Here is a 27866-nt window from a genome sequence, read left to right as displayed (position 1 = left end):
AGATTAAAAAGCCATGCAATTAAAAACAACAAAATAAATAAATAAATAAATAGAATAGATAAATAAGAACAACAAACTACTACCAAATAAAAACAATAGAATAAAGATAGTACCTTCAAACATCTCACATGGTTTCAAAAGCCAAGGAGAAAAAATGGGTTTTAAGAAGGGATTTAAAAACAGACAGAGAGGAGGTCTGTCTGATATGGAGACGCAGATCGTTTCATAGTTTAGGAGCTTCTGCAGCCAAGGCACAGTCACCCCTGAACTTGTGCGTAGTTTTTGGTACACTCAGGAGCAGTTGGTCACCTGACCTGAGAAAGCGAGCGGGTATATAAAGCTGCAGCAGTTCAGAGAGGTAGGGCAGGGCGAGGCCATATATGGATTTAAAAGTAAATAAACGAATTTTAAAGCGGATCCTAAAATGTATGGGCGTAAGGAAACATAAGGAGAAAAATGGCCGATAAGAGAACAAAAGATAGATTCCGTACAACAAATATCACATGCAAGATATTAAACTTGACTATTTATTCTGTAATAGGGCTAGGTGATCTGGACAAAAGATCACATCACAGTCAATCATGATCTTCTAACTTCTTATAAGGTAAAGGTAAGTTCCAACCAAGTTTTCCTCTTATTTCCTCTGGTTTCTAGAGGCTTAAGGAAAAACAACAAAAACACAAAGCCTAACAAGGAAAATTATTACAATATTTTTACAATATCTAGATGAAGTAAACATCCGGCTGCAGCGTTTCCATGAATTATCTTCATGAATTACCTGTTTTGCCCATTTGAAGTTTTATATTGAACTAGAAAAGCACTCTGAGAGCGCAGACCTCCGCCAAGGCAGATCAGTGCCCCCCCCTCCAATCACCACCAAAATTTAATCATTTGTTCCTTGTGCCAGTATCAATATTTCCTGAAATTTTCATCCAAATCTGTCCATAACTTTTTGAAAGATCCGGATCAGTCTTTGCCATTTGATAGAACACCCCATTGTAAATCCCTGAGTCAAATTGCATGAGATTTGCACAATTCCCCCATATTGTGATTTCCACTATAAATATTAGTCCCATATTTATTTTACCTATATTTTAAGATTCCTTGACCATGAAAACATACCATTAGCAACTGGATTCATAATTATATCCTTATTAGTTCAGTAGTTATTCACGAAAATCACATTTCTTGTAATGGCGGTTTTCTTCTGGATCTAGCTCCTTAAGTATTAAAGCTACATGAAATCCAGTGGCATACTCCCGATGCGGAACTGACTGAGCAACACAATGGCGCTTGTCAGAAATTTCTACCTTTAATATTAAAGGCACAGTAGGCAAAGTAAGTAAGGGCACCCCCATTTTTTATATAAATTGAGATAAAATCCGCCTTCTGGATCAGATCCGAATCAGCCTTTGAAATGTGATAGAGGACCCCATTGTCAATTCCTGAGTTAAATTTCATGAGTTTTGGTCAATAATTAAGCGAGGTATTGGGAAACGAAAATTTTGGCCCCATTTACCACAATGTTAGCGAAAATTTCAAAGTGATCCAGAATCCAGGATTTCTTCCGGATCACCCCCAAAAGTTAATAATTTCTTCCTTATCCCATTTCCAACAAACCCTGAAAATTTCATCAAAATCTGTCCATAACTTTTTGAGTTATGTTGCACACTAAGGGACAGACAAACAGACAAACAAACAAACCCTGGCAAAAACATAACCTCCTTGGCGGAGGTAATGAAAACTGTCTTATGTAACATAACCCTAAAGTGTTTGTGGAACTCCGACTGTGGACGCTGGAATGACAGCTGATGGACTTGTGGTAATTCTTTGTCATTTTTTTCAACAGAGCAGCACTTTTACAAGCTGTGTAAGTTAACATGGACTTAAACCAAAAACTTCAGTGAGGACAGACGTTAATTTATCCATAATAATGAACTGAAATAAAGTCAATGGCCTAGTGACCTGTGTTTGTAACATTAATACTACAGACCCACAGGTTATTGCAATAATCTGTAAAATACCTTAAGAGTTTGTCTCCTTTCTGTACCTACCTGGCCCACTTTCATAAACTTATTCAGAAATGTCAAAGTTTTGATTCCAAGACAGATCCATCTTATGATGCCATATATTAACCTGTTTGACCCTGACCATATTTTCAGGGGAAAAACACCTAAAAAGACATACCCAAAGTAAATGAAGAATTACTCCACAATAATAAGGTTCATATGGATGTTCTTGATGTCTATGGACATTTAGAGACCTCACAGAATCTATTCCCATTGTCTAAAATATTGTATCTATTACTATGCCTGAGTAAACTGTAACAAACTAAAAGAGAAATTAGAATTTTTTATCCTCGCTTGTTTTTTTTTTCGGCTGGATTGACGATGATATGCATAAATTAATTGTTCGTGTCGGAGATTTTTAATAGCGTATATTTCACCCCACAAAGATTAAAAATCATGTTTGAACATTAAAGTTTGCACTAAAATACATTTTTGATGTACTTTTATTAACATTAGGGTCTAAACTTTGAGCAAAAGTTAAAAAAAAAACATCCATTGTCCTAATTTATTATATTTTTATAGTAGATGAATATTAATATAATTTTTTAGCCCTAATATAATTTTTTAGCCCTATGGCCCGCAGGCCGATAGGGCTATTCTCCAACTATCTAAACCTCCAGACGCTGCTACAGCAGCAGCTGAACTCACCCCCATTTTCCATCACCTTGCACCTGCAATATTTCCTAAATATCACATCAAAGCTCTTAGGCAATTTTATCAACTTCTATATCATTCATGCATATAATACTTAAATAATGCCTTTAATACATATCCAGTTCCATATAATGACCAAACATGACCTTTGACCTGAACTCATTACCTCCGCCAAGGAGGTTATGTTTTTGCAAGGGTTTGTTTGTTTGTCTGTCCGTTAGTGTGCAACATAACTCAAAAAGTTATGGACAGATTTTGATGAAATTTTCAGGGTTTGTTGGAAATAGGATAAGGAAGAAATGATTAAATTTTGGTGGTGATCGGGGGTGGGGTGGCCCACGGGGGGGGCCACTGATCAGCCTTGGCGGAGGTCTACGCTCTCCGAGTGCTTCTAGTTTGAATATCATGTTGGAAAATACGGCAAAATCATTAGGTTTGACTTTTAGAATCTAAAAGAACATTCTTGCCCACCTTGTAGATTGTATTAGTTGAAATATGTTAAACACACTATATTTATACATAAACTAGAAGCACTCGGAGAGCGCAGACCTCCGCCAAGGCTGATCAGTGGCCCCCCCTCGTGGGCCCCCTCACGCCAAGGAGGCTATGTTTTTGCCAGGGTTTGTTTGTTTGTTTGTCTGTCTGTTTGTCTGTCCGTTAGTGTGCAACATAACTCAAAAAGTTATGGACAGATTTTGATGAAATTTTCTGGTCTACGCCCCCCCCGTGGGCCCCCCCACCCCCGATCACCACCAAAATTTAATCATTTCTTCCTTATCCCATTTCCAACAAATCCTGAAAATTTCATCAGTTGCTAATCGTCATTAGACTGTAATTAACAGTTTTCTGAAACTTTTTTTTTTTTTTTGCATATCCTCCTGAGACCCAGCAATGCATTTTGTCCTCTGTAGGGGACAAAAGTTTGACAGTTTTACTTAAAAATGCCGTGCATTACAAAGGACAATCCATTAAAAAAAATCAATCAATAAATAAAAATTATTTTAAAAATGTATCTGAGAAAACTGTTGCATTATGCAGTTTCCAATCAAGACAATTTTTTAATGTAAAAAAGCAAAAACTGTCAAAATCCTGGGTCTCATGAGGATATTATCTCCATGAAATGAGTAATAACTAACATTAGAGTATGATAAAATGTGAGAAAACATTAGCGATTTAGCAATTAGCAGCATTAAAAATGTTCTTATTTCATAGTTTTCACACAGTATATCACTTTCTGATGATGCATTTTAAATACATGTTTCTTTGCTTCAAAAATTACACGCATGGTGTCCAGCTGAGTGGACATTTTCTGTGACTCCATGAAAACTGATTCATTAAAAAAAAAAAAAATCATTTGCATTTTTTTTTTTTCATGCCTAAAGAGGAATAAAAACACCCAAGAAAAAAATATTGACTAAGGTTCTTATAATTCATGCATGAAAAGCTTAAATTCTAATTATCATGATAACCGTGTTTGATTACCACACTTTTCCGGAGAAAATGCCTATGTAAAGATCTGCTTTTATGTCAAATATTTGAGTATAGTTTGGATTTATTACAATTTTAATTGTATATACCTAATATTTGGAACCAATATTCACTTTGAAAGTCTTTGAAAAGGTTAATTAAGCATCTTTGTGTTATTTATGCAATAAATTATATACATTTTTCAAACTGGATTTTATATTTTTGTGTGTGTTTTTTGTCCTTTTGTGTTTTTATAGTAGGTTACAGTGAAAAAATAATAGGCAGATGATATAGATGAAATTGTCCTGAAAAAAAAAAGATCCCAAACATGGTAATAGTAAACATTTGTTTATATAGTATATAAAGGCAAAATCAAAAGTACTGAAAAATGGACAAAAAAGACTCAGACCACTAAGGGTTAATACTTGAATACTTGAATGTTTCTGCCAAGAGAAAGTGCATTGTGCCAGTTATTTTATTGTATTTATTTATTTTTTTAATACAACTTGGTTAAATTATATCAGTGTGTGTATTAGTACTTTTTGAACATTTTGAGCACAATTTCAATAATACAGCGATAATAATGATAACCGTGATAATTTTGGTCACGATAACCGTGATATGAAATTTTCATAGATATAGGGGGTGGGGGGTTAACTGAGAACTGTTGTATAGCTCATTTGAATTTGTTAGTCATTGTCAAGATCACCAAAACAAACAGGAAAGCCTGATCCAGCCCCATTTCTCCCCGGTGCTTTTATGTTTGTATGATTTCTTATCTAATCATGCATCATCATCATCTCTCTCCATCTCCCCCCTCACCATCTGCCCTTCTTTTTTTTTTTTTTTTTTTTTTTTTCTATTTTATTTGTCCGTCCTTCCTTCCTCGTCTCAGGGTGCCAGTGAAACCTGGGTGTAAAGCTGCAGAGCCCAGCACTACTCAACACAACAAGGGCCCATCTCATTAACAATGGCCTCAGCTCGCCAATATATACAACTCATCAACCAGGCGTACCTATGTGTGTGTGTGTGTGCGTAAACTTACACCGTGTTTGCGTTTGATAGACGAGTCAGCAACTTTAGCGTCCAGCCTGCAGGCCTCATCTCAAGATCTTTTTAACAAGGAGTCAGTCAATCAATCTTTGATCGATAACTATTTGGAGCTCACCGATATAGAGGTGTGTGTTTGTGCATGTGTGTGTCAGACTGACTAATTCAGACATCTAGGCATAGCGCTGATCCTGTTGACCCCCCCCCCACCACCACCACCACCACCACCACCTCCCTTTCAGTACCCTGTGCCAGCTGTGGAAATGAAAAACCAGCGACGTCTTTGGCCCTGCTTTCATTGTCCAAGAGGGAATGCGGGCAGAGAGAGAGAAGTCAATAATGTTGGGATAAACAAATATTCTAAGGGAGATAGAGCGAGGTAGGAAGAGTGTATGCGAGAGAGAGGGAGGGAGAGAGGAGGAATCCAAGAGCAGAGTGAGAGAAGCCAACAGTTTTGCCAATAAACAAGCCAGCACAGCACTATTGCAGATTGCCATAGAGCTTAAGTATAGAGGATAGAGGCATTAGCGAGTCGGCCCCATCAGACCAATGCAACAAGAGCTGATCATGCATCTGTGGAGGTGTGTGTGTGTGTGTGTGTGTGTGTGTTAATGTGTTGAAAATAAAGTGTTTCTAATAAAGAGATAGGGAGAGACATGAGTTGGTATTGTGAAGAAATATGTTTTTTTTATTATTATGTTCTTCAAGGTTTTCTCAGATGAATAGTTTTAACTTTAACCCTATAAAACCATTTGTATCATATTTGCTACGTCAGGTTCTGAGACCTTTATATGACTTGTATATAACCCTGGTGGATTCATCCCACTACTGCCAATGGAAATGCTGTGTTTTTCCCTTTTTCTATTATGGCTGCTAATGTTAAATCATCCACACAAAATTAAAATTACGGTGCCATTCAAGGGAAATAAAAAGGCTGTTTCATGTACAAAGCAACAAAATCAAAAAAGCTACCTGAAGTGTTCTATATTTTCAAAATGTTACTGCGAAAAATTTAAATGTTTTTTTCTATTATTATTATAAACATACCGGTTATTTTATTTTATTTTTTTTAAAAATACATTTGGATTCAATAAATAATACCAGCAAATCACAAACCGTTCAAAGCATTATGAGGATTATTAAGGATGTTCTACAAGGTTTTCTCAGATGCACAGTTTTAACTTTAACCCTATAAAACCATTTGTATCATATTTGCTACGTCAGGTTCTGAGACCTTTATATGACTTGTATGTAACCCTGGTGGATTCATCCCACTACTGCCAATGGAAAGGCTTTTTTTTTTCCCCGATTTTTTTTATTATGGCTGCTAATGTTAAATCATCCACCCAACACACATTTTGTAGGAGAGTCTTTGGTCATTTCAAAAAGTTGCATTGAGAACAGCATTTATATTGTTATTCAGTTGAAAATTGAAAAAATATTGAAATTATGGTGCCATTCAAGGGAAATAAAGAAGCTGTAAAAAGTTTTATGTAAAAAACAACAAAAACTAAAAAGCTACCTAAAGTGTTCTGTTTTCAAAATGTTACTGCTAAAAATTTAAATATGTTTTTTTCTATTATTATTATAAACATACTGACTATTTTTTTAAATTTTATTTTATTATTATTATTATTTTTAATATATTTGGATTCAATAAATAATACCAGCAAATCACAAACTGTTCAAAGCATTATGAAGATTATAAAGGATGCTCTAAGAGGTTTTCTCAGATGCACAGTTTTAACTTTAACCCTTTAAAACCATTTGTATCATATTTGCTACATCAGCCTCTGAGACCTTCATCTCATCAGTAAAAGCAATACTTTCCTGAAAAACTTGTAGTATATGTGTTTTCTGTCCCCTAGTGGATTCATCCCATTACAGCCAAAACAAACACTGTCCAACGCAAAGGACATTCCATTCATCTTATTTAGTTGAAGGAACATAAAGCTTTGACAGGTGGATAAATGAAAACTTAATGAAATTACATATTACTATACATTATTTAAAAATTTTGATATGTAAAAGTTAACACAGTGCATAAGAAATAGAATTTATGGATATTTTAATGTATTTTATATTAATATACTGTATATGTTAGCCTTGCGTTGAACTGGTAACACAGTCTACTCCACCTTTTCCACTGGTAGTTGAGATAAGGCTGTCAGACTGTCATTAAGCTCCTCCCTCGATGATGTTTTGATGTGAAATAACAGTTGAAAGCTCAATAAATACATGTGAGTCATGAGTCCTCATATACTCCCTTAGTGCGTATATGTGAGCAGCAGTGTATGATGTGTGTATTGTTGTAATCTGTTGCCCTGCAGCTCTCTGTAGCGCCTCATTATCTGAGCAGATTCCTATCTTCCATCCCTCAGGGCCGTAACAATCACAAAATTATTGATTCGCTCCGCTTCCCGAAACAATGGATGGTGAATAAAACCGTGATTGAATAGATTTCCGACCTGCCTGGTTTAGGCGCTCATAAAATGTAGTAAATGTTTGTGTCAAACTAGTGGGGTTATTCACTTTCTGTCTCACTGCTGTCCTGAAAATATGGTACAGTCGCCTGAATTTGTTTAAGTTTTCACATTAAACCCAAATATCTACATATATTCTCCTCAGGTCACTGATCAAATTCTGTTGAGGGTTGGACAACAAAAATAAATAGTTAAAGGGGCAACAAGGGAGTGCACAGACTGGAGAGTAAAAATCAAATCTATAGACGTATTTTAAACAGCAGTAATCTGAGACTGCTTTTGTTAGATTGATCTACTGTTTAAACTACATGTTCATATAATACTGCAGCACTGTTAACCCATAAAGACCCAGTGCTACATTTGTGGCAGTTCCCAAATGGATTTTTCTCTGTATTTAACCTTTCTTAAGTGAGTCAAAATCAGGTTTTTTCCATTATTTAATTTATTATTATTTATTATTTAAAGGACATGGACAGTAAACTGAATGTTAAGACTACACAAGGACAAAACAAACACCATACCAGTGGCGTCCACAGACTTTTTGAAGGGAAGGGGCGAAAAGAAAAAAAAGGGCATATAGCACGTTCTCACCACTGAAGAGGACACTTTATAATGTTTTGACGCTATAAGTTGAGGGCACTTCAGCACGTTTTGGCTCCAAACGGGACACTTTAGCACACATTTTGGCTCCCAAGAAGGCACTTTAGCACACATTTTGGCTCCCAAGAGGGCACTTTAGCACGCATTTTGACTCCCAAGTGGGCACTTTAGCACGCATTTTGACTTCCAAGAGGGCATTTTACCACGCATTTTGACTCCCAAGAAGGCACTTTAGCACGCATTTTGGCTCCCAAGAGGGCACTTTAGCACACATTTTGACTTCCAAGAGGGCGCTTTAGCACGCATTTTGACTCCCAAGAAGGCACTTTAGCATGCATTTTGACTCCCAAGAGGGCACTTTAGTACGCATTTTGACTCCCAAGAGGGCACTTTAGCACACATTTTGGCTCCCAAAAGGGCACTTTAGCACATGTTTTGACTCCCAAGAGGGCACTTTAGCACACGTGTTGGCTCCCAAGAGGGCATTTTAGCTTGCATTTTGACTCCCAAGAGGGCACTTTAGCACATGTTCTGATTCCCAAGGGGGCGCTTTAGCATGTATATTGGCTCCCAAGAGGACACTTTAGCATGCATTTTGACTCCCAAGAGGACAATTTAGCACGCATTCTGACTCCCAAAAGGGCACTTTAGCACGCATTTTGACTCCCAAGAAGGCACTTTAGCATGCATATTGGCTCCCAAGAAGGCACTTTAGCACACATTTTGACTCCCAAAAGGGCACTTTAGCACGCATTTTGACTCCCAAGAGGGCACTTTAGCATGCATACTGGCTCCCAAGAAGGCACTTTAGCACGCATTTTGCCTCCAAAGAGGGCACTTTAGCACACATTTTGACTCCCAAGAGGGCACTTTAGCATGCATACTGGCTCCCAAGAGGGCACTTTAGCACACGTGTTGGCTCCCAAGAGGGCATTTTAGCTTGCATTTTGACTCCCATGAGGGCACTTTAGCACATGTTCTGATTCCCAAGGGGGTGCTTTAGCATGTATATTGGCTCCCAAGAGGACACTTTAGCATGCATTTTGACTCCCAAGAGGACACTTTAGCACGCATTCTGACTCCCAAAAGGGCACTTTAGCACGCATTTTGACTCCCAAGAGGGCACTTTAGCATGCATATTGGCTTCCAAGAAGGCACTTTAGCACACATTTTGACTCCCAAAAGGGCACTTTAGCACGCATTTTGACTCCCAAGAGAGCACTTTAGCATCCATACTGGCTCCCAAGAAGGCACTTCTGCACAAATTTTGGCTCCCAAGAGGGCATTTTAGCTTGCATTTTGACTCCCAAGAGGGAACTTTAGCACACATTTTGCCTCCAAAGAGGGCACTTTAGCACACATTTTGACTCCCAAGAGGGCAGTTTAGCACACATTTTGACTCCCAAGACGGCACTTTAGCACGTGTTTTAGCTTCCCAAGGGCATTTTAGCACGCATTTTTCAACAATTGGGCCACGGGTCAATAGTCGACCAGATAAGGATGCACCCAAGGTTAGAAGATGAAGCTGGGAGAAGACATTACCTTTCAGGATGTTCTTCAAGGTTTTCTCAGATGTATTTTCTTTCCTTAAAATGCAGAACAGAAACCAACCAACCAACCAACCACGCATACACTAACCCTACCCTAAAGTTTCTGCTACTTCCATTTATAACCATCTCTTATTTCTAAGCATTATTCTTCTTTCTCATAAGATTTGTCAATATTCATTCATATAACAAGTTGTTCCCACTACAGTGAATGAGTTTACTGCTGTGATGTCAAGAAGCTATAATAAAAAGACAGGTGTTAGTGACTGAGGACCGTGACTGAGGACAGAGCATGCACCAAATACTCAGAGCAGTGAGCGAAGGTGAAGTACCACTGTGAGAGCCACTGAAACAAAGCGTTACTCCTTGGAGAAACACTTTAAGTGAGTATTTATATGTGTGTGCACAGGCTGCTTACTATTCCACAAGTCAAACAGAGGTAAGGGCTCTCACAGTGAACGCAAAGAGAAACAATAAGAGGGAAAATCATAGATTCACGCTGCGATAAGACAGTGCTATTCCACATCACACTGAGTTCAAACCAAAAGGATACTCTATGTTGCTCTTGAAAAGAAAAAACAAAAGGAAAAAGAATCGGAGCAGAGTTGAAGTTCTATATTTGCTAAGGGAGTATGAGGGTGAAAGAAGGTGTTTGACGAGGGAGACAAAGGAGCGAAGAGATGGAGATAGAGATAGAGATAAGTAAACCGAATGAAGCGGGGATAAACAGAGATACAGGAGACAAAGTGTTCTAAGAAGATAAACAAACGGGGTTGGAAGAGAAATAAAGGAGATATGGAGAGAAGAGGAAGGAGGAGGAGGGGAGTTAAAGCACAGTGATAATACTGGGAAAAGGATTAAATACTGTGAACATTCACTTCTGCCTGTCTTGGTTTGGACTTTTCAGCTTGATCCAAACAAACTTGCAGGTGTAAAACCTCCAGTATGTACGGCAGAGGCGATTCTAGGATCTGAGGTTTACACTGCAAAAAAAGGACTTAGATAAACTCACTTGAATTTTAATATTTATCTTGAAAGATCATTTTTAAGGTTTATTTACTTATTGAGACTAAACCTTGTTAAGATTATTTGACTTGTTCTAAGAATTTTCATTTTGAGCTACCCCACTTAGATATTACGACTAATTTTAAGCAATATTTATAATGAAACAAACTACGTTGTTGGGGGATGAGGATGGCAAACACAGTAACTGTTTGCCCTCAAGAAGTTTTTACTTGTTTTATGCAGTTTTGCCCATACATACCTATTGAGTAATTAGATCTGAATAATATGAAGAAGTATATTCTGCTTAAAATAAGAATTTTAGCGTTCTATAATCCTTAGGTTATATTTTCTTATTTTAAGAAACTTGATAAGTGCAATTTTCCTACTGCACAGGCAGATAATTTTACTTAAAATAAGACATTTAACCCAATAATGAGTTTCATTTTCTTATTTTCGTAAGGCCAGCCAGGCAAGAGAAATTTCACTGTTTTGTATATTTTAATGCAAATTCGGACCATCATTTCCAAATTTGTGAAAGAAAAGCATAACACTCTTTGGGTAAGGGGAACTCTGTGACTAAACCACCAAATAGAATAGAATAGAATAGAATAGAATAGAATAGAATAGAATAGAATAGAATAGAATACAGTACAATAGGCTTTATTGTCATTACAACTGTTGCACAATGAAATTGCAGATATTTGCTGATAAAAGTTACTAAATGCTGAGCCACAGCAAAAGAAGAATGGACTGGAATCATAAAAGAAATTAACCCTAACCCTAATTTCTGGAGGAAAACAACTCACTTTGATACAGCAGCTCCTCAGCATATACATATACATATACATATACATATACATATACATATACATATACAGGGTGGGGAAGCAAAATTTACAATGAACATTTTTTTTTTTTTTCTCAGCAGGCACTTCGTCAATTGTTTTGAAACCAAACATATATTGATGTCATAATCATACCTAACACTATTATCCATACCTTTTCAGAAACTTTTGCCCATATGAGTAATCAGGAAAGCAAACGTCAAAGAGTGTGTGATTTGCTGAACGCACTCGTCACACCAAAGGAGATTTCAAAAATAGTTGGAGTGTCCATAAAGACTGTTTATAATGTAAAGAAGAAAATGACTATGAGCAAAACTATTACGAGAAAGTCTGGAAGATACTATTAAAGAAGAATGGGAGAAGTTGTCACCTGAATATTTGAGGAACACTAGCGCAAGTTTCAGGAAGCGTGTGAAGGCAGTTATTGAGAAAGAAGGAGGACACATAGAATAAAAACATTTTCTATTATGTCAATTTTCTTGTGGCAAATAAATTCTCATGACTTTCAATAAACTAATTGGTCATACACTGTCTTTCAATCCCTGCTTCAAAATATTGTAAATTTTACTTCCCCACCCTGTACATATACATATACATATACATATACATATACATATACATATACATATACATATACACATACACATACATATAAACAGTATATCTATCTTTCTGGAGTAAAACAGCCCCCCATAGTGAGTACCAAAAATACCAAACATGGACTTTGGTCTTATTTTTGGACTTTTATTTGAAATGCAACGGACAACATGTAAAACACATGAACAGAAACTGAATTTTTCAATATTAGTCACTTCCTTTTTCCTTGTTGTCTGTATTATATAATACAAATACTTAAAAAATAAACTTCAAAAGAGACAAGTGCTTGAAATCTACAAAATAATGATAATAAATAACAATAAAATAATAAAAGAGAAGAAAAAAATTTGAAAAAAATCTCTTAAATTTTAGGGGTGGTGGGATTCAATTTAAGGGTGCTTCGCCCCCAAAACAGGCTAGAAATGCCACTGATGTATGGTGTGGACCAAACAGGTTGTTGATTTCCACATTCCTTCAGAGATATTTTATGGTTTCTTCTGTTGATCCCAGTCCAGATCAAAATAAACCATGGTTTGAGTCATTTAGAGTGTAGAAACACTTTATATATAAGAATGAAAAAGGCAAAAAAAAGATATCATGAATCCTTTAAAACATGACTATAGACCAGGGGTGTCAAACTCATTTTAGTTCAGGGGCCAAATCCTCCCAGTATGATCTGCAGTGGGCCGGACCAGTAAATTAATAACATAATAATATAAAAATAATGCCAACTCCAAACATTTCAATGTGTTTTCTAGTGAAAAAAGTAAAATTACATTATGGAAACATTTCCATCTATAAACTGTCCTTTTAAAATGTGAATAACATGAACAACCATGAAAAACCTGACATTTATTAAGAAAAATAAATGCAATTTTAACTATATTTTGCCTCTGCTTATCATTTGTAAATGTGCATTACAACTTACAGATCACAATGGATCTGCAAAATATACAAAATATTTTAGTAACTGGCAGAAAATTGGTAAAATTGCACTTACTTCTCTTAACACCTTTCTAGTTTTTCATATTTTTTGTGAGAGGCTAGTTTGTAAATTTACACATTTTCATGTAATTACACTTTTTTTTTTTACACTAAAACAGAGGAAAAATTTGGAATTGTCATTATTTGTAGGTTTTTATGGTAGAATTTTACTGATCTGACCCACTTGAGACTAAAGTAGGGCTTTATATACGGGCCCTAAAGTGAAACGATTGACTGTTAATATCCTCAGTATAATTTTTGCATTTCACAAATTCAACCTACAGGCTGGATTGGACTGTTTGGCGGGCCAGTTTTGGCCCCCAGGCCACATGTTTGACACCTGTGCTATAGACAATAAAAAAATCAGCACCTTTATGTTCAATGTATACACATAAAAGACCAGATTTTATGCAGCATAGTAACTTTTCAGCTCCTTTGCTCCAAACCACTAATAAACACAACACTAATGCACTTCCATTCATCTTACTCAGAGCCTGACGTTAACTTATATCAAACCCACCGCTCTAACTCCCTCTTGTACACCTCATCATTACTGCATGAAAAATAGCCAATTTTCTCATATTATCCTATTTTCTGTTTTATTTTGACATATCAAACAGCCTGTTTTAGAGAAAATAGGATTGAGGTTTTCTTATATATATATAATATAAATATTCTGAAATTAATTCTATTTATTCCATTTGGCTACAACAATACAATCTGCTATGTTTTTCTGTTCTTGACAGCGATTTTAAAAGTTCTAGAACTGAAAACATAGACATGTTATAAGCTGTACTAACGATGACAGACAGTGTGTTTTGTCGTCAACATCCACATTTATCCATACACTTTATGGTGAGAAAATCCTTATTACCTCCGCCAAGGAGGTTATGTTTTTGCCAGGGTTTGTTTGTTTGTTTGTCTGTCCGTTAGTGTGCAACATAACTCAAAAAGTTATGGACAGATTTGGATGAAATTTTCAGGGTTTGTTGGAAATGGGATAAGGAAGAAATGATTAAATTTTGGTGGTGATCGGGGGTGGGGGGGCCCACGGGGGGGGGCACTGATCGTTAGTGTGCAACATAACTCAAAAAGTTATGGACAGATTTGGATGAAATTTTCAGGGTTTGTTGGAAATGGGATGAGGAAGAAATGATTAAATTTTGGTGGTGATCGGGGGGGGGGGGGGGGGGGGGGGGGGCACGGGGGGGGGGGGGGGCACTGATCGTTAGTGTGCAACATAACTCAAAAAGTTATGGACAGATTTGGATGAAATTTTCAGGGTTTGTTGGAAATGGAATGAGGAAGAAATGATTAAATTTTGGTGGTGATCGGGGGTGGGGGGGCCCACGGGGGGGGCCACTGATCAGCCTTGGCGGAGGTGTGCGCTCTCCGAGTGCTTCTAGTTGTAACTATATTGTATTTGAAATATCTATTTTGAAAATTGTTGAGGTTGAAGGTCCTTATTGTAAACTGTAAAACAATAAGACAAATACAATGCAAGTTTCATTTCTCAGGTACTACTACATTAAACTAGATGTACCGACTCATGGCTGTGTTCCTGTTCTCTGTATTTATTGCTAAGTTATAACCATCATACTCTTCAATTACTGGTTTTCTGACTGAAAAAAGACCCACAGTCCTACCTACCTTCCACTGATAATCAGACCAGAGGAGAGCAGCTCTGCTCCTTGTAAATTACCATAGGAAGAACAACTTCTCCCTGTGATTGGGTAATTGACCGCTGAGGAGCTGTTGCCCTTCCATCTGATTGGGCAATTGACTCAGGAAGAAGTTGCTCTTGTTTTTGATTGACCCAGGTGGAGTGAGTGGACTGGAGAAGTTGTAAGAGCCTCTCCAGACGAAGCAGATGTTCTCAACCCGGATGCAATCACATTCACATCCAGGTTCTACTTTTTATTCTGTGTCCACATACTGTATATCGTGGGTGTCAAACATTTATTTCATTTTAGTTCAGGGGCCATATACAACCTAATATGAGCTCAAATGTAAAATAACAATGTTGAAAAAAGTAAAATTACTTGATGAAAATGTTTACATCTACAAAGTATTGAATAACATCAACAACTAGAAGCACTCGGAGAGCGCAGACCTCCGCCAAGGCTGATCAGTGGCCCCCCCCGTGGGCCCCCCCACGCCAAGGAGGTTATGTTTTTGCCAGAGTTTGTTTGTTTGTTTGTCTGTCTGTCTGTCTGTCTGTCCGTTAGTGTGCAACATAACTCAAAAAGTTATGGACAGATTTTGATGAAATTTTCAGGGTTTCTTGGAAATGCCCCCCCCCCCCCCCCCGTGGGCCCCCCCACCCCCAATCACCACCAAAATTTTATCATTTCTTCCTTATCCCATTTCCAACTAACCCTGAAAATTTCATCAAAATCTGTCCATAACTTTTTGAGTTATGTTGCACACTAACGGACAGACAAACAAACAGACAGACAAACAAACAAACAAACAAACAAACAAACCCTGGCAAAAACATAACCTCCTTGGCGGAGGTAATCATGAACAACCTGAAATTTCTTATGAAAAATATGCACAATTTTAGCAATTTTTTGCCTCAGGTTAGGATTTACACATGTACATTATAACTTACAGATCACAGTGGATCTACAAATACACAAAACATTTAGTAACAGGCAGAATGTTGTTAAAAATGCATTTATGTCACTTAAGACATTTGAGGTTTTTCATATTTGTTCAGGTTAGCCACATGTTTTGTGAAAGGATAGTTTGTAAATGTAAACATTTTCATTTCATTTTCATTTATTACCTCCGCCAAGGAGGTTATGTTTTTGCCAGGGTTTGTTTGTTTGTTTGTCTGTCTGTCTGTTTGTCTGTCCGTTTGTGTGCAACATAACTCAAAAAGTTATGGACAGATTTTGATGAAATTTTCAGGGTTTGTTGGAAATGGGATAAGGAAGAAATGATTAAATTTTGGTGGTGATCGGGGGTGGGGGGGCCCACGGGGGGGGACGCAGACCACAAAATTTCATCAAAATCTGTCCATAACTTTTTGAGTTATGTTGCACACTAACGGACAGACAAACAGACAGACAGACAGACAGACAAACAAACAAACCCTGGCAAAAACATAACCTCCTTGGCGTGGGGGGGCCCACGGGGGGGGGGGGGGGGCACTGATCAGCCTTGGTGGAGGTCTGCGCTCTCCGAGTGCTTCTAGTTTATTAATTCCAATCTAAATGATTAGAAAGAAGCAGGATGAAGAAAACTTATAATACCTGCCCCTTTCTTAAAACATCTGCTTACATCAGATAAGTTGCAGTTATTACAGTAAACAGTTTACATGATAGTCAATGAAAATAAACAAATCCCAAAATCCGTAACTAAAATGATTTTATTACATGTTTTAATAAACCTTCTCTATTCTCTCCTCATAGAACCTCTTAAACTGAAGAATATTTGTACAGCTCTTCTCTTCCATCCATTTCTGTTCAACACCAAAACAAAGAGGGAAAAAAAAACAGAAGTTGTTACTATATATAAGTGATTATAATAGTATTTTACAGGTCAGACCCACTTGAGATCATACTGGTCTGAATGTGACCCCTGAACTAAAATGAGTTTGACACCATTCATCCTACTGTCCGGATTGGGCCCCTTGGTGGGCCGGTTTTGGCCCACAGGCCGTTTGTTTGACACCCCTGCTGTATATGTATGGATGATATCTCAGTTTAGTGCAGTTCAAGCAGTTCTATGATCGCAACGTAGCTGAAATGCAGACTGAAATGTAGAGAAACGCATCCTTTTTATTTTTTAAGTTTATAATTACAATGGATAAAATGATAAAGCAGAATGTGGAAGAAACAGTGGTCGGGGCAAATTTTCAGACTTGTTTTATGAGCCTCATTTATAGCAGCAGTAGGCGTCTGGATTTAGCATTAACCCATAAAGACCCAGACCTACTTTTGTGTCAGTTCCAAAATGGATTTTTCTCTCTATTTAACCTTTCTTAAGTGATTTATCACCATTTATTAGAATATTTTCCTATGTATTTTTTTTTTTTTTTTTTTTTTTTTTTTTTACTGAAACCAGGTATTTTTCTATATTTAATTCACTGATCATGTAGATGTTCATAAAAGTTCAGATTAAAGTTGAGGGTTATTATATAAGAAACAGAGAAAACTGAAGAAAAGGTGACTTTTTGCAAATATATCATTAACTGAAGCGTCTCCATCCACTGTCATTGATCCAACTCCATGGGTTTTACTGGTGAATCAAAGTTGTAGAAGATGATGGTGTTTTCACGGTAACAACAGACCCTCTGAATGTCCAAATGGGTCATATGTGATGACCATGAAAAGATGAAAAACTATATTTTACACCAATTATTTACATGTATTGATAGAATTAGTTGATCAACAGGTGTTAAAGATTATAGATCAGTAGATGATTTTGGTCACCAGTGGATATTTGGACCTTTATGGGTTAATAAATCCAGCAGTACACTGACCAACACTGACCAGCAGACAGAATACACGTGAAACCTACAAGAAACAGAAAAAAAAAAAAAAAAAGGAAAGAAAAGCGAGTGCATTTGTCAGGTGGAAACAAATAGACACTAATATAGCTTGGTGCCAGCTGGATGTGGAAATGGGTAATAGTTGGATGACACCATTTGACAAGGTGATAACATACTGCATCTGATGGTATGTTTTCAGGTTGTTTTTCTTCCCCCTTAAAAGGTGTAATATAATAATTAACTGACTGAGACGAAATTAGGGGCTTTCACTGTCTGGGTAGTTAAAATCACTCAGGTGAGATTTAAGAAGGGACTGGTGACAGTTTAAAAAACAGACTGTCTGTAAGAAAACATCACTTACAAGAAAGAAAGAGAAACTGAGCCAAACAATATGAAAGTGGAATATTTTCAACATCCAGTACTCTAAAAAAAACAATACATGATTGGAATGTTTGAGATCAGCACTGGTTGAACTTATGAAGCATGTTTACTTCATGTTCCTTCTACATTCTATTATTCTAACTAGTTACAGACATAACAAATTAATTAGGAATTAAAACGGGTTGTAGAAATCTACTTGATTTTTGCCAAAATTAATATAAAGATAGCTTTGCAGACCCTGGAGGCTTCAAATTCAAACTTTTTTAACTACTAGGGTCCAAATACACAAAGAAATGTACTAATAAAAGTGGGTTTAGCAAAATACAACCCCTTTAAATTGTTTATGTGATTTGGAAGCAAGGCTGCGTTCAGGATCCAGGGTATGGTCGAAGGGTTAATTATGGCATAATGTGAGAAGAATGTAGGGACGCCATACTTTTGTATACACACACTACCTCTAAATGAGGAATACTTTAATTTGTAGAGTCCTACTGTGATTTATAATCTCCTTATCAGTCACACTTTGTTGTATATACTGATCACTGAAGGGACTCATACATCGGTTCCCAACCTTTTTTGGCTCGTGACCCCCAAATTTCTGGTGACCCCAGCAAGGTTATTATTGTTAACGAAAATGAATGAAATGACGAAAACTAAAATTGAAAAAACATTTTTGTTAACTGAAATAAATAAAAACTCAAATTAAAAGAAAAAAAAAAAAAAATTCCCTTATCTTTTGTCTTTGTCAATGTTGATATAAGATAGAACATGTGAAAATTTTGTCTAAGATCAGCGGTATATGAGAGGTATAGAAGTCAGGAGGCCAAAGGTGAAAGTATGGAAAGTTTCAGTTTCATTTTCATGTAAATGACGTTGTGTATGGATCACACCCCCACCTACATTACCCCTTCCTAGCTGTTATAGGGAATTTATACATCCTACTACATGTACATGTGTTTGTGTCTCTGCTTAATCAGAGCCGCCCTAACCCCACCCCCAAATAAAGTGTCCAGGGTCACCTCACTTATTTCTTTGAATAGGATGGCGAGGAAGATAAAATATATGAAAAAACTGAAACTAATATTAAAACTAAACTAAACTAAACTAAACAACTAATAAAAACTAACAAACCTGCTCTAAAAACTAATTAAAACAAACTGAATGAGAGAAAAAAAGTCAAAACTAAATAAAACTAAACTATAATTAAAAATCCAAAACTAGTAGACATTCAAAACAGACATTTTTTTGTGAAAATGTATTTGTTTTTGATCATGTAATAGTTTGCTACACTATGTTGCAAATAAACAAAAATTTTACACAATATTTAGTCTATATAATGTATATTATTATGGACAGAGGCAGAAAAGTCAGGTGTAGATTACTGCACAAAGTGAGAATTTTATTTTCCTTGGTCAGGATATGTACAGTCAGTCCAGCTTGGATTTACAAGGCTGACAATTAATACTGAACAAACAAGAACTCAAACTATGAATTATGAAAGAGCTGCAGCATCTGAAACTGACCACAATGAACATTTGACAGATAAACAGTACCACAGTGCTTCAGTATCAGCTTCACAGTTTGTCATGTCTTTTATGGATTAGGATTGTCTCTGTCAACTCAACATGTATTTTTTATTAGTAAGTTGTTTTTGTTGTTTTTTTTTTTAACCTCCGCCAAGGAGGTTATGTTTTTGTCGGCGTTGATTTGTCTGTCTGTCTGTCTGCTTGTTTGTCTGACCATGTGCAAGATAACTCAAAAAGTTAGGGACAGATTTGGATGAAAATTTCAGGAAATGTTGATACTTGGAAAATGTACAAATGATTCAATTTTAGTGGTGATCGGGGGTGGGGGTGTGGGGGCACTGATCTACCTTGGCGGAGGCTTGTGCTCTACGAGTGCTTTTCTAGAAAAGAGAGCGCAGACCTACGCCAAGGCAGATCAGTGCCGCCCCCCCCACACCACCCCCGATCACCACCAAAATGTAATCATTTGTTCCTTGTGCCAGTATCAACATTTCCTGAAAGCTTCATCCAAATCCATCCATAACTTTTTGAGTTATCTTGCACACAGACAGACAGACAGACAGACATGGGGGGGCACTAATCTGCCTTGGTGGAGGTCTGCGCTCTCCAAGTGCTTCTAGTTTTTTTTATCAATTACTGGAAATTTCAGGTGACACCATTTGAATTCCAGGCGATCCCACGGGTTGAAAAACACTGGACTACTAGAAGAATCTGTACACTGTAAGCCCGGAATTTGTATTTACTAAAATGCTTTAATTACAATGCACTTAAATGATTTAAGTTTTATGATGTTACTATAAAATGTTCAGTACATTCTACTAATTTGTAGACATAGTTGAAAGTACGAAAAAGTTTAAGTTGAATGGAATTAAATCACTAAGTTTTAGTCATGACCACACCTTTTTATCTTCGCGTTGCATTGTGGGTATTGGGCATGTTGTTGAAAATGTGTTATTTTTATGTGCAGGGGTTCAGCGGGGTTGTGGTGTTAGTGTTAATTTGGATTTAATGTGTGTATGGCAGTGTTTATTGGCCTTTTTGTGTTTGTTTTTGTATTTTTGTAGAGCTGCACCATGAGTCAGAGCCATAGGAAGAACAATGGCTTTACTGTTCATCTAAGTCTGTTTAAGGTTAAATGGAAATGTTAATGTTCTGTTAAATTAAAAGCACTTCCTGTACTGGCAAATGACACTGAGGTAACTTCTATTCATGCTACTAAATATTAAGTTGAATAACTTTATAGCTATTTTGGTCAGGAATAGGATTTTGAGTTTGATTATCTTAAAAAAACAGGTGTTTAATCAATGATAAATTAATCTGGCTGCAATTGAGAAAATTAGTCAGTGTAACCTAAAATGCTGAGTTGAATGGTTGGATAGTGGGGTTGATTTTACGACAGATTTAAAGTACAAATAACTTTTCTTTTAGTGTTTTCTACTTAATAGTTTAAGTTCAATACTTTTAGCATTAAAGTTGAACCTACTTAAACCAACTGACTAGTTGATCATTACTCAAATCATTTAAGTGCAATCACTTGCCTCAAATTTTTGGAGTAAATACTACTTATCCGGGCTTACAGTGTATATGTATAAATCTGTTTTCACAGCTCCTCCAGTAAACCTTCACTCTCCTTGACATAAATTTTAGGATTGAGACATTTTTAAAGATGGCTGCTGAGATCAATATCCAGATAACAAGCAGAAGCAGCAAGGACAGGAGACAAGGAGGGGCAAAAAACAGACACCAGAAAATCCTTTTTTCTCCACTCTGACCCTCCATTGTGCCGCCACTTTTATTATGAACCCGTCCTGAGTCTTAGTGAAGCGTTCGTACATCCTGACCAGAACAGGTACTTGCCCCTCTTGCTTGCACCGTTCTACCGTGTCTGGCTGTCAGAGAACGGTGAGGACTGTCTCGCCTGAGTGTCCGCCATACCTCACCACCCACTGTGGACCGCTACAAGACAGATAATGAAGCAAGGGTCACAAACCACGCCTCTTCGTTCACGCCTCGCCACACCTAGTGAGACGTTTCACAAAGGGACGACAGAGAGGAAGCAGGCGGTCACATGTCTGTCCTCCACACACCCACTCAACACTTACACACCAACAGCCCAGCGCTCTCATCCCTTAGATCTTTTAGCTAATAGTTGGCGGGGCGGAGCGGTGACCATGGTAGAGTCAGTGAGCTCAGATATGTGATACGAGGTCACAGGGATTATGGGAAAAAACTGGGTGGTCTTGTATTAGTTTCTTCCCACGAGCTGTCACCACATTAAACGGCAAAGAGCAATAACTGGTGTTTTCTTCCTGTTCAACCACTTCCCTAAAAAATCACTGTCATGTAATATGTAATAATGTGAAATAATGAGCAATAAATCTTCTGTTCTGCAATAACAATGTAATATTTATACAATATTTATCAAAATTTAATGCACTATTTTTATATAGACTTGGTTCATAAGGATACATACTGTTTACAAAGATATAGAGTAAAAAATAATATTGTTCTAAATACCATTCAAGATTTAAGAGGTCTTTAAATTTTTGAATGAACTAAAGAGAGGACAAATGTGAAGTCTAGGTGTATTTGGGTTGTGGGTGTGAGATTATGGAACGGATTTGATAATGAATTTAAGCTGTTCACTTCTTTGACAAAGTTTTAAAAATGCCTTGAGTATAAAATCATTCAGGAATAGTAAGTTGAGAGGGTGGATATGTTTTTGTTGTCGTTGATTCTTCTGTTATAATGACAATGATCGATGTCGTACACATTTAATTTAATCTAAATAATGTATCAGGTCAAAAGGATGGGCAAAAAATAAGCTTATGCTTCTAGCCTATTCCTTTACTTGGTTTTTATGTTTATTATAGTTATTATACTAAGTGCAATGATTAATGTACAAACCAATAATAAACAATTCATTCATTCATTCATTTGTATACTGTTTTCATTATACATACTGTTAATAATGTTCATAGATATACGTACTGTCATATACTTGTACTACTACAAATTTGCATCTATTCATATTTTGTCTATTTCTATTTTTTTTTACTCTACTTAACTCTATGTTACTTTGTAAAATTGATATTCTACTTCCTTAACTTGTTTTTTAGTTTTGTAATTTTATATTCATTCTATTCTTATTTCTGTAGTACTGGTGTTTTGTTAATATTGTTGCACTGACAGGAGGAACAATGACAATAAAGGCTATTCTATTCTATTCTATTCTATTCTATTCTATTCTATTGTAGCTTAGGTTTCATTTGCATTGTTGCATTACATTGTTGATATCTGTAATAATGCAAACTATAAACTGTGTGGACAGAGATTTTATTGAGACAATATTAAAGAATAAATCTGGAAACTGTTGTCCAATGTTCACATTTAGTGAAAGTGCAACATTTAAGGGATGAGCACACATCGGTTACACAACTGGAATGTGAGGTCTGTGTGCGGTTGTTAAACACTCTTTTTGTGTGTGTGTCCTTGTCCTAAGAGTCTCTTCCTGGAATGAACATGCATCTTTGTGTGCGTTTTTGTGAAGTCACCCCTGTTAATCCAATTGTGTTTGTGTGGAGGTCTGCCCTCAATCCCTCCGGAAGGTCATTACCATCACTGCTCCGGACATCTGCCTGTCTGCTTGTGTGTGTGTGTGTGTGTGTGTTGCAATTAAGCATGAAATGGCTTGACTGCATCTGCAACTTCTGCAAGTAAAGTTCATCACAAAGTCAGCAAGTATTCCTTAGTACATGTTAGTGTTGTCACAGTATTGGAAATTCTAAAGTTGATACTTGAAATTTCACTATTTAATATTGTTTTGGAGACTTTCCACTGGAGACTAACATTTTAGTTGTTTTATTCATGAGTGGTTCATACACACACTGGAAAAAAATCTAAATCTTACCAGGTGTACTTTTCTCATTTCTAGTCACAATATTTTATCACACTTAAAATAAGATATAATCACCTAAAGAGTAACTTTTCAGTGAGATATAAAAACTTATTTTTAGACAATAGATCTTGAAACTCTCATTTCAAGAACTCTTACAAAGATAATTTTCACTTGTTCCATTGGCAGATTTTTTTGCTTGAATAAAGCAAAAAAAATATTGAATTGTGCAAAAAAATATGCCAATGGAACAAGTGAAAATTATCTTTGTAGAATTTGATTTTTTTATTTCTTTGATTGTAAAGCTACTGAATTCCAGCATTACTAATAACTCCCAAAATATTGGTCCTATCAAATTGCCATTTTCGCTAGTCTCTTCCATGGTCAAAATATCAAAGTATGCCAAATTACAGCAGTCAGCACTTTGTGGACTTTGTGTGATGCCCGAGAAACAGAGACAAGAGTCCATTACCCTTTTATAATACAGATAAAAGTAAGTGTTTGTTAACAACTGCATAACAACAAGAAGATAACAGATATATATGTGTGTGTGTGTGTATATATATATATATATATATATATATATATATATATATATTGTGTATATATATATATATATATATATATATATATATATATATATAGAGAGAGAGAGAGAGAGAGAGAGAGAGAGAGAGAGAGAGAGAGAGAGAGAGAGAGAGAGATAGATAGATATATATAGATATATATGTATACACACAGGGTGAGGAAGCAAAATTTACAATATTTTGAGGCAGGGATTGAAAGACAGTGTATGACCAATTAGTTTATTGAAAGTCATGAGGATTTATTTGCCACAAGAAAATTGACATAATAGAAAATGTTTTTATTCTATGTGTCCTCCTTCTTTCTCAATAACTGCCTTCACACACTTCCTGAAACTTGTGCAAGTGTTCCTCAAATATTCGGGTGACAACTTCTCCCATTCTTCTTTAATAGTATCTTCCAGACTTTCTTGTAATAGTTTTGCTCATAGTCATTCTCTTCTTTCCATTATAAACAGTCTTTATGGACACTCCAACTATTTTTGAAATCTCCTTTGGTGTGACGAGTGCATTCAGCAAATCACACACTCTTTGACGTTTGCTTTCCTGATTACTCAAATGGGCAAAAGTTTCTGAAAAGGTATGGATAATAGTGTTAGGTATGATTATGACATCAATATATGTTTGGTTTCAAAACAATTGACGTAGTGCCTGCTGAGAAAAAACAACTACATGTTCATTGTAAATTTTGCTTCCCCACCCTGTGTGTATATATATATATATATATATATATATATATATAACCCTAACCCCTAACCCTATTACTAGTATTATGTGTTAAGCATAAAACAATCGATAAATTAGCTTATTTCTGGTGTTCGTTATTTACTAACCTTACAGATTTAGCAGAATTAGCTTAGATTTGACAACTATAAACAACATCAACACCATGACCTCTCAAACCTTAATATTCAGTTCTACAGAGCTGTGCTACTGACATCAGTTGTTAGTTACTGTTCAGTCCTATTGCTTGCATGTGACTTTTAGTATTTCCAATTTTTTAGTTGAATAAATCAGTTATGGAGGAACTTCACTTGGTGTTTTTATTCAGGTAATATCAAAAACAAATCCAGCCAAAATGAGTGTGAGTCAATGTGAACACTGTTAATGTCAAAATTACAATACATTAGGACTGAAACCCTTTCATACATTCAGAATCCATGATAAATAGACATTTTAACAACCATATTTGCATTCATATTTATCCAGCTGGGCTTTTTTTGGTAATACACACTAAGTTTTTTAACTGCATGTTGGGTTGGATCTTGAATTGTCGGGCTGTTTTTAAGTAAAATTCCTGCCAGCCTTCTACAGCCTGAATGTTTCTTTCAACCCATAACCTAATTCCCTCTGGGGGGGGGGGGACAACAGTCTCATCCAGCTCCACTATCCTCTCCTAATCAACTCTAATCTTCTCTAATGTCTACTTCTCATCTCTTCACACGTCCATCATTTATCTCATTTGTGTTTGTCAGGTTGAGGACGTTATTTGCTGGATCTATTAACCCATAAAGACCCAGTGCTACTTTTGTGGCAGTTCGCAAATGATTTTTTCTCTATTTCGTCCCTTCTTTGCTGATTTATCAGCAATTTAAAAAAAAAAAAAAAAAAAGATATTATCCTCTGTATTTTGAATATTTGGTGTAAATCATGTATTTTCCTATATTTAATTCACAGATCACTTAGATGTTCATGAAAACTCAAAGTAAATTCAAACTTAATTATATCAAAACAGAGAAAAATGAAGAAAAAGTTACTTTTCCAGCAAACATATTGCTAACTGAATGTAAAAACATTGATTGAACATTGATCCAACTCCATGGGTTTTACTGGTGAATCATTGCTGTAGAAGATGATGGTGTTTCCACGGCAACTACAGAGCCTCTGAACGTCCAAATGAGTCATATCTGATGACCATGAAAAGATGACAAACTGTATTTTACACCAATTATTTACATGTATTGATAGGATTATTGGATCAACAGGTAATAAACGGTTTATACCTATAGATGGTTTGTGTCATCGGTGGCTGTTTGGGTTTCTATGGGTTAAGGAAAAAGTCCAAATATGAACCCTGCAGTTAAATTAAAACTCCTCCAGCATACTTGAAGCCTTTCTACTATTGCCTACATACAGTATGTCCGCTTCAGTTGCTTTTATACATTAGCCTCCTTTTTTTCTTGTTTTTTTTTTTTTTTTAATAGTAAATTTAAAAATAGAAAGCATCCACATTGATCTGTACATTTTTATTATATTCCATCAATCAGAACCGAAATTACTTTGTAAGAGTGCATGTCGAACTTTTCTAAAAGCTCAGGATCTCATTTAGCAATCACAGTCCCCACATTCATTTCATAATAATAATAACAATGTCAAACTTACACTGAATAATCTTTTGGATATTAAGTTTCATCATTTCTTTGTGGCAGCCTGGCTCTTGAAAGCCCTGATGGCTAAAATGTTAATAAGCTAGCTAATAAAAGGAGAAGAACAGTATTTAGGCTGTCATGGCTGGCTTCTCAGCTGCAGGGGCTCTGTTGTTTGTTTTGAAGCACTAATAATGGCTGCGCAGACTTATAATTATGAACTTAGTGAGGTGAGGAAATTACTAGAGATGAATAGACAGCGGGGGACCAGATTGTTGGAAAGCACATTTCAGAGTCTGTTCCCGACTCACTCTGATGACGGGAGGTGGAAATGAATGAGCTCCATTCCAAAAACAAGATATTCACCATCTACCAAAAGAATTAAACCTCCTCATGAAGAACATACGCTCATAGAGAAGAGAAACCTATAAAAACACAAAGCATCAGTACCGGTTACTGCTGAAAACAAGTGTTTTTATTTTGTTAGTGTGAGATATTTTGTTAATATCTGCTATTTTGATTCTTTTTCAGTACATTTTTCCATCACATAGTTGTCGATACACTCCTAATCAAAATTTTAAGACCAGTTGAAAAATTGCGTGAATTTTCATTTTGTATTGTTGGATCTTAAGAAGGTTCTAAGTAAAGTTTCAAAATCTAAAAAGAAGATATGGGAGTGAGACAAAAAAAAAAAAAAAAAATGAGTAAGTAATTTATTGAAAACAACAGCTAACTATTCTATTCATCAGCCGATCAAAAGTTTAAGACCATAGCTTGTTGTTAAACAAGATTAATAAGATAAATCTATCAGTGCATGTTTTTGGATGGTGGAAGGAGAACCCGGAGAGAACCCACGCAGAGAACATAAAAAACTCCACACAGAAAGGTCCCACCCCCATCGACTGGTGTTGGAATCAAACCCAGGACCTGCTTGCTATCCACTGCACCACCATGTCGCTCCTGGAAACACTCCCATCATACTACTACTACTACTACTACTACTACTAATGATAATAATAATAATAATAATAATAAAAATAATAATAATAATAATAACACTGGTCTACAAGGAAAATGCTTCCAGAATAAAAGCAATGAAATTTTACCACATGAGAGTCACTGATAAAAAAAAAATCAAGTAAAAAATGCTGGTTGGCTAAACTTTCCAAGCTACAGCCTTGGGTCAAAATCTGAAATTCAAGAATTAGCGACAGAATGGGTTTTACTCAAAAGGAATATTTGTCTCAGAGCTACAAGATCTACTTCAAAACACTGTCTGCACATTAGAATACATTAACTTTACAGGTTCTAT

The 27866-nt window shown here is 36.2% G+C and overlaps 1 protein-coding gene and 1 long non-coding RNA gene across 2 annotated transcripts in view; both read right to left on the bottom strand.

Annotated features, from left to right (window-relative positions):
* LOC115434149 (attractin-like protein 1) overlaps positions 1-27866 on the bottom strand; it is a 765420-nt gene that overhangs the window by 176158 nt on the left and 561396 nt on the right. The window lies entirely within an intron of this gene.
* Positions 4952-22465, bottom strand: LOC115434151 (uncharacterized). The gene is made up of 3 exons (XR_003937483.1): positions 22266-22465; positions 13253-13259; positions 4952-4964 (listed from the first exon to the last, which is right to left on the bottom strand). It is a non-coding gene; the product is annotated as an uncharacterized LOC115434151 (long non-coding RNA).

The sequence above is a fragment of the Sphaeramia orbicularis genome, chromosome 15 (genome assembly GCF_902148855.1).
Source record: "Sphaeramia orbicularis chromosome 15, fSphaOr1.1, whole genome shotgun sequence".
Taxonomy (NCBI): Eukaryota; Metazoa; Chordata; class Actinopteri; order Kurtiformes; family Apogonidae; genus Sphaeramia; species Sphaeramia orbicularis.
The sequence above is the reverse complement of the archived record's forward strand: the minus strand, read 5'-3'. Positions and strand labels throughout refer to the sequence as shown.